The sequence below is a fragment of the Ornithorhynchus anatinus genome, chromosome 3, assembly GCF_004115215.2.
Source record: "Ornithorhynchus anatinus isolate Pmale09 chromosome 3, mOrnAna1.pri.v4, whole genome shotgun sequence".
Classification (NCBI taxonomy): domain Eukaryota; kingdom Metazoa; phylum Chordata; class Mammalia; order Monotremata; family Ornithorhynchidae; genus Ornithorhynchus; species Ornithorhynchus anatinus.
Genome location: NC_041730.1, coordinates 75,377,953 through 75,385,384, shown reverse-complemented (window position 1 = coordinate 75,385,384; position 7,432 = coordinate 75,377,953). Strand labels below are relative to the sequence as shown.

The 7,432-nt window shown below is 41.8% G+C and overlaps 1 non-coding gene across 1 annotated transcript; it reads left to right on the top strand.

Moving 5' to 3' along the window:
- Positions 1 to 516: 516 nt before the first annotated feature.
- LOC114810557 lies at positions 517 to 654 on the top strand. The gene has a single exon (XR_003758253.1). It is a non-coding gene; the product is annotated as a small nucleolar RNA SNORA7 (small nucleolar RNA).
- The last annotated feature ends 6,778 nt before the right edge of the window (positions 655 to 7,432 follow it).

Genomic DNA, 7,432 nt, shown 5'->3' with positions numbered 1-7,432 from the left:
CCAACCTTCTAGCTGTAGCTCACTGTCCACACTCCCTGTTTCTCCAGCTTGGAATTCCCTCCCTCCCCATACCAGACAGACCACAGCTCTTTCCACATTCAAATTCTTCCTAAAATCCCATCTCCTCCAAAAAAACTTTCCCTGATTAATTTCCCAGCAACCTGAGCCATGTCATTCCTTCAGCCACCTCTAGCATTTATGAACTTATTTGCATCCCAGTTAGTGCTCATGTGGGTGTATCCGCTAAATTTATCTTTTTTGAGAGTGTTGTAAATACTTTTATGTTTGCCTCCCCTGAAAGTGTAAGCTCCTTATGGGCAGGGAAAGCATCAGTTTGTTATTCTGTACTTTCCAAGAACCTAGTACAGTACATCACACCAAGTGAGCATTGAAAAATGTTCCTACAATTTACTTCCATTACAACATACCTACCAGGCAAGCTAGTTCAGAAAGGAAGTTGGCCCTTTGCTCTAATGACTTTGACTTTTAACTTTCACATGGTCACCTGTATGGGGGCCCCTCTCAGGGTCGCATCTGGAGAGTTTCCAGTACTCTTCCAGTCTCGACTACAGGAGGAAGAATCAAGCAGAGGCATACCCATTCCATTCCTAGCTTGGGCAGTGGCTAGTAAGTGGAAGGCCATCTGCTACAAGTCAAAACTCACCTATGCTGGGCAGCAGCGGCATGGGAGAGAGTCGAGGGCGGAGACTCAAGTTTACTGCATGGAAGGCAGCAGTGGTTAACCACTTCCAGATTTTTACCAAAACAACTCTATGGACACACTACTGGATCGATTGCAGATGGAGAGCTGGGCAGTCTGGGAGAGATTTGTCTGAGATGTCACTATGGGTCGGAAATGACTCGATGGCAGAAGGCAGGCAAGACTATATGAGGGACTTGCAAATTAATATTACTTCAGTTTGGTGGGAAATTTTATGCATGGGTAAAAGATTTCACTTTTCCATTGAGTAGCCCACAGTGGAAAATGGCCAAGCTCCAAATGATAAAAAAAACCAAACATAAAAAAACACTCCACCACCCTTGTGAACTACTGCTGTAAAAGGCAGGCAGTTTCCATAGCATTGGGACTATCAGTAAACTCTCAAATCAGGGTCCCTTTTTCTGTCCACAGACACAAGTTTGATTTAACTCATAACCAGTGGTCAGTTCCATGGCTTCTCTCAGCTGCCTGGAAAGAGACTGGTGTCTAAACAAAAGTTTAATTTTCTTTGACAAACCCCAAAGAAACAAATGAGCTGAATTCAGTGGGAGAAGCACTGAGCTGTTTTCAATGTGAAAAAAGAAAATTTCTCTGTATCAGAGAATTAGCCAGATACCAAGTATACTACTGGGGACACTGAGGGCTTGATAAACACTAGCCTGACTAGCCAAAGGGATCTTCTAAAACCTCAATTTGGGTTCACAGGCTGAGATATTCCCCACTTTCCATGACACTGTGAGATCCTTGACAGAAGGGATTACATAGAGTAAATCAATTATGCTCTCAGAATTTAGAACAGTGCTCTGTACTCAGGAGACACTAATGACATGCTATTGTATGGTACTCTCCCAAGGACTTAGTATAGTGTTCTGCATGCAATAAGCACTCTGTAAATAACACTGATGATTGTGATATTTGATAAGGTCTTAATATGTACCAAGCATTATGCTAAGTACTGGGGCAGATGAAATATAATCAGGTCAGACACAGTCCCTATCACTCATGGGGCTCACAATTGAAGCAGCATGGCCTAGTAGAAAGAGCACAGGCATGGTAGTCAGAGGATCTGTGTTCTAATCCCGGCTTGACCACTTTTTCTCATTCATGATACTTGTTAAGTGCTTACTACATGCCAGTCACTGTTCTAAGCACTTAGATAGATATAAGATAATCAGGTTGGATACAGTCCAGATCCCTCATGGGGTTCCCAGGCTTAACTCCCCATTTTATGGATGAGGTAACACAGAGAGTTGAGCAACTTGCTTCCAAGGTCACACAGCAGACAAGTGACAGAGCTGGGATGAGAACACACATCCTCTGACTCCCAGGCCCATGCTCTAGCCATGCTGCTTTTCTGTCTGTTGAGTGACCGTAGGCAAGTCCCTGAACCTATCTTTGCAAAATAGAGATTCAATATATGTTAACACTCCTACTTAGACTGTGAACCCATGTGGGACCTGATTATTCTGTATCTACCCCAGAGTTTAATACAGTGCTTGTGCATAGTAAATGCTTAAATACCCCTATTCTTGTTATTATTAACACTGTTTGAGAACTAGTACTAGATTCCCATTTTACAGATGAGGAAACACAGAGAAATGATTTGCCCATGATCACCTAGCAGATGAATGGGGGAGCTGGGATTAGAACCCAGGTTTCCCAACTCCCAGTTCTGTGCTCTTTCCATTAATCCATGCTGAAGCTCCATAAATACAAGACTATTAACTGTTAGAAGTTGCTCTCTTCCATATACAAATTTAAGGTTATGAATGATTTAATGATCCCAGGATTCAGCAATGGCAAATACTCATGAATAAGAACCACCTTATTCTAGACCAACAAGAAGCAATGTCCAGGCCAGGGTCAACAAGGGACATCAGGTCCTTGAACCGTTCTAAAAACAGGCCTGAATTAAAGCCCAGGGTAAAGTGCCACCACATGTGCCCCCTAATTTCTCCACCTCTATTTCAATACTTTTTCCTATTAAAAAAATTCATTTTCTCTTCAAAATTTGTTTTCAAATGCTTTTCAAAGCAAATATATCCCACTGCTTTTCAAGAACTCAAACAATGTAACATCATATTGTCAGATCACAAAATATAAAAAAGGCTTAAGATGACTTTATTAATTTTGTTCCAAAAGGACTCTGATTTTTTTCCTGGCATAGGACCTTAAAAAGTTTCAATCTGGGCCTACAGTAATGAGTCTTTACTTCCTACTTCTCCTTTCCACTCTAGTTTCCAGCTCATTAACGGGTCGCCATCAATCTTGTGGCGTGGACTTTCCTGTGAGTCTATGAGGGTCTGTGTGGACCTCCCTGGAATTGAATGTGTATATCCCAAGAGCTCTTTTAGGCATATCTCCAAAGCAGTCCTTCACTGAGCACACCGTCACACTTATGAACAAACTGGCCCAGGAGCACTTTGGTTTTTTATGGTATTTGTTAAGTGCTTACTATGTGCCAGGCACTGTACTAAAGTGCTGGGTAGATCCAAGGTAATCAGATTGAATGTAGTCTCTGTCCCAAATGGGGCTCACTGTCTTAATCCCATTTGACAGATGGAGTAACTGAGGCTCAGAGAAGTGATGGTCCTGTCTTGCCACTAGTTGTTGAATGTAGCCAGTGAGTGATAATAGTTGTAGATGAGTGTGGCAGTCAGGCCAGAATACTGCAATGCAATCAAGAAGAGAACAGATCTTTTTGAGCAGAAGCTTAGAAGCTTCATCATAATAATAATTACGGTATTTATTAAAGGCTGACTATGTGTCAAGCACAGTACTAAGCACTGGGGAAGACACAAGATAATCAGGTTGGACACCGTTTCTGTCATGGGGCTCATGGTCCAAGTAGGAAGGAGTAGGATTTAATACCCATTTTATTGAAAAGTGAAACATGGAGCAGTTAAGTGATTTGCCCAAGCCCATACAACAGACAAGTGGAAGCACTGGGATTACGACTCAGGTTGTCTGAATCCCAGGCAGGTGCTCATTCCACTAGGCCACTGTTTCATAAAGAGGCAAAAGCAGCACCAGACCCTGCAAAAAAATGCAACAAAGGATGGTCTTTGTGTCTGCATGGTCATCATAAATCAATCAATGGCATTTACTGAATGCTTACTATGTGCAGAGCACTGTACTAAGCACTTGGGAGAGTATAATATAACAATATAATAGAGCTGATAGACACATTCTCCACCTATAATGAAGTTACAGCTTAGCTGGGGAAACTGACATTAAATAAATTATGGATTTGTAAATAAGTGCTGTGAGGCTGAGGGTGTGTTGAACTAAAGAGAGCAAATCAAGACAACACAGAAGGGAATGGGAGAAGAGGAAATGAGGGCTTAGTCAGGGAGGCATCATCATCAACAACGGTATATGTGGCCCATCAGGATGCAAAATAAATACACAATGATAATAGAAGATCTGAACAGGAGACAGATGGGCCATATGTGGTGTGGTCCATGTCCCATGGCTGTGGAGAAGGTGAGACAGAACCAAAGCTCTGTAGACTTTCAGTTTGGTTTGAAATTTGTATTTATGGAACATGTAAAATTGAAGTAAAAAATAAGCTTTCCATGAGAGCAGGTTAGCTCTGCAAAGGTAAGCATAGCTCTGAGGCTATACTCATGTTGAAGAATCATAGAGCACATGAGGGGAATGAATGACAACAGGATAGCCAAACAGCTTCTCTGTGGTGAGCTAAGATTGGGAACCCAAAAGAAAAGTGGACCAAGGGAACTTTTTAAAGCTACTGAGAAGCAGCATGGCCTAGTAGGAAGAGCACGGGCCTGGGAGTCAAAAGATCTGGGTCCTAATCCCAGCTCCACCATTTGTCTGCTGTGTGGCCTTGGGCAAGTCACTTGACTTTTCTGTGCCTCAGTTACCTCATCTGTAAAATGGGGATTAAGACTATGAGCTCCATATGGGACAGGGATTGTGTCCAACTCGATTAGCTTTTATTTACCCCAATGCTAAGTACGGTGCCTGGCACATAGTAAGCGCTTAACAAATACCATTTTAAAAAAAGGCTTTGGCAAAACAAAACCTCACTTAATGCTGCATCACAACTGAAACCTAGGCACCAGTTGTGCCAGACAGGCAGTCCAGCATGATGCACTGTAATCAAGAAATGAGGGGTTCTTTTTGAGCAGAAGTTTCATAAGGATCACGAGGAAATAAGGCTGGAGTAAAAACAGCACTAGGTGTTTAAGGAACAAACCTGATGTCAGATGAATTTCACCATCAGGGACACTTTCTTCAAGTATGAAGGACAAATCTGTAATATGTAAATCATGGAGGGAAATTCTATGCCTTATTTCAGGAAAATTTTATTTATAGACTAAAATGCCCAATTTTCTCTTCCTCATCAGCAGGTTAACTTAGTTAATCAGTATACAACTCCTAGTAATTTAATTCAGCAGTCATAACTGAGAACACATTACAGTTGCACCTAAGTTAGGACAAAATCATTTTAGGCTCCACAGATTCAATATGAGAATTCAACAAATGAATTTGAAACTGAAGTTTAAGTCATAACGCATTCATTTTACTGCAAAATAGGAGGGAGGGAAGGAGGGATAGAAAAGATTAAAATTTACTACAGTAGAAGTGTTTAAAGGAATAGGTCCATTATATACTTCCAACCTCTTGCCTTCTGATATATATGCTACCGCAACTAAAAAACATGATGAGAAAAATAAAATCAATGTTTTGGCATCTGGCAGTGCTATAATTTTAGGGATGTCCGTTTATTAGATTGGAAGCCAAAGAAGGGGGACTTGGTTCCCTCTGGATGAAATCTGAAAAATACTTGTTACATCTTTATAAGACTCAATTAAACTTTAATTTTTACAAAATTGCTCCACCATTGAAATTCCCATATGGACAAATCCACTTTTTCAAACATCTCTTCTACTTCTATTTACTACCTACAGTTAGCCTGAATATGCCAATAAGATCCTTTCTAAACTGTATCAAAAACCAAGGGGTCCTGAAGGAGTCAGGGTTTAAAAAGATGATAATTGCAACCTGGCATTTGGTTTCCCACCTGCACAACACAGTATATCTGAAACTCCAGTCTGAGAAGATGATAAACCAAACTTTCCTGGAGCAGCCCTCAAGGAACAGAAGCCATAAAGTCTTCTTTCTTTCTTATCTGCTTGTTTCTTAGAGGAAATGGATATTCATTCATATAGGACCTAATCCCACCAATACTCCCATATGCAGAATTTTCACTGAGACGATACTCTGTTCTTCCAGGAAGAAGCATGGTCTAATGGTAAGAACACAGCACTGGGAAATTTAGGTTTGAATCTCTGGCTCCGCTAATTGCCTGCTGAGTGATCTAGGGCCAATCACTTAACCTCTCTGTACTTAGGTTTCCTCATCTGTAAAGTGGGGATTCAAGTCTCAGTCTCCCTCCCCTCCAGAACTGTGAGTTCCATTTGGGAAAGGGACTGTATCCAATCTGATTATCTTCTATAAACCCCAGATCTTAGAACATAGTAAGCATTCAACAAATACCACAGTTATTATTCTTTGTGCATATCTTCCACTGATTCAAGTCCCATGCTACAGACCATGTATGTATATATATAATTTGAAATTTAAAGGTGCCTTCCAATGAAAGCCTCATTTCAGATAAAAGCTTACACAGAAATACTGTCTGGGTTTTCCACTGAAGAGACCGGAGCAGATGAGAGTTCTTGCCAAGCAAAAAATCCCAACCAGACGTGTTTGAGGAAAACCATCAAATGGTGTGACACACCAAGTTGACCCAAGCTCTCCCACGCACGGAAGCCTTCAAGGGCTCCACGGGGGTGTGGTTCCAGCTCCCCAGGAAAAAGGATAATGGAACTCCATTGACATATTTGACAAGACTTTGCCTCAGTCCTTTCCAACGGCCCCAAGAGCTGGCCTGCTCTTTCAGAGAAATCTAGACTTAGTATAGTTTCTGTGTCGGAGCTGCCGAAGCTTCATGCAAAGGGCTGCTCAGTACAAGGTACGGTATTCATTTTCAAGTCCAGGAATCCCATTCGTAATCTCCCTGCCCCTCCCGCATCAACTAAATAGACCCCTTTATTTATGAGGGCTAGATTCCCGAGGTCTCCCTCCAGCTAGTGCGTCATCTCTTCTGGCCTAATTACCATGGAGAGAAGTTCTATTTATAAGAGCAAATTTATCTTTGATACAAATCAGTACATTAACAGGCAATTCAAATTAGCATCAACAGATATTAGAGCACACACTCTAGACTCTGAGCAGTGACAGGTCCCACGTTGCCTGCCAGGACAGACTCCGTTGCCTCTCAGCTGGAAAGTCACAGCAAAAAAGGGCAGGCTGGGGAATCAAATGGCAGGGCCTCAGTTCTCAGCCTGAGGCTGGTCGATCTCATCCTGAACAGACACCAGAAAGAGGCCAGAGCATAGTCTCAGTCAGTCAGTCAGTCGATCATAGCTATTGAGCACTTACTTTGTGCAGAACACTGCACTAATCGCTTGTACAATATAACAGATGCATTCCCTGCCCACAACAAGCTTACAATCCAAAGAGACATAAATTAATATAAAGTAACAGATATTTACATAGGTGCTGTAGGGCTGGGAGTGGGGATGAATAAAGGGAGCAGATCAAGGCAACACAGAAGGCAGTAGGAGAAGAGGAAAGGAGGGATAATGGTCTGCATCACAGAGTTTAACCATTGAACCT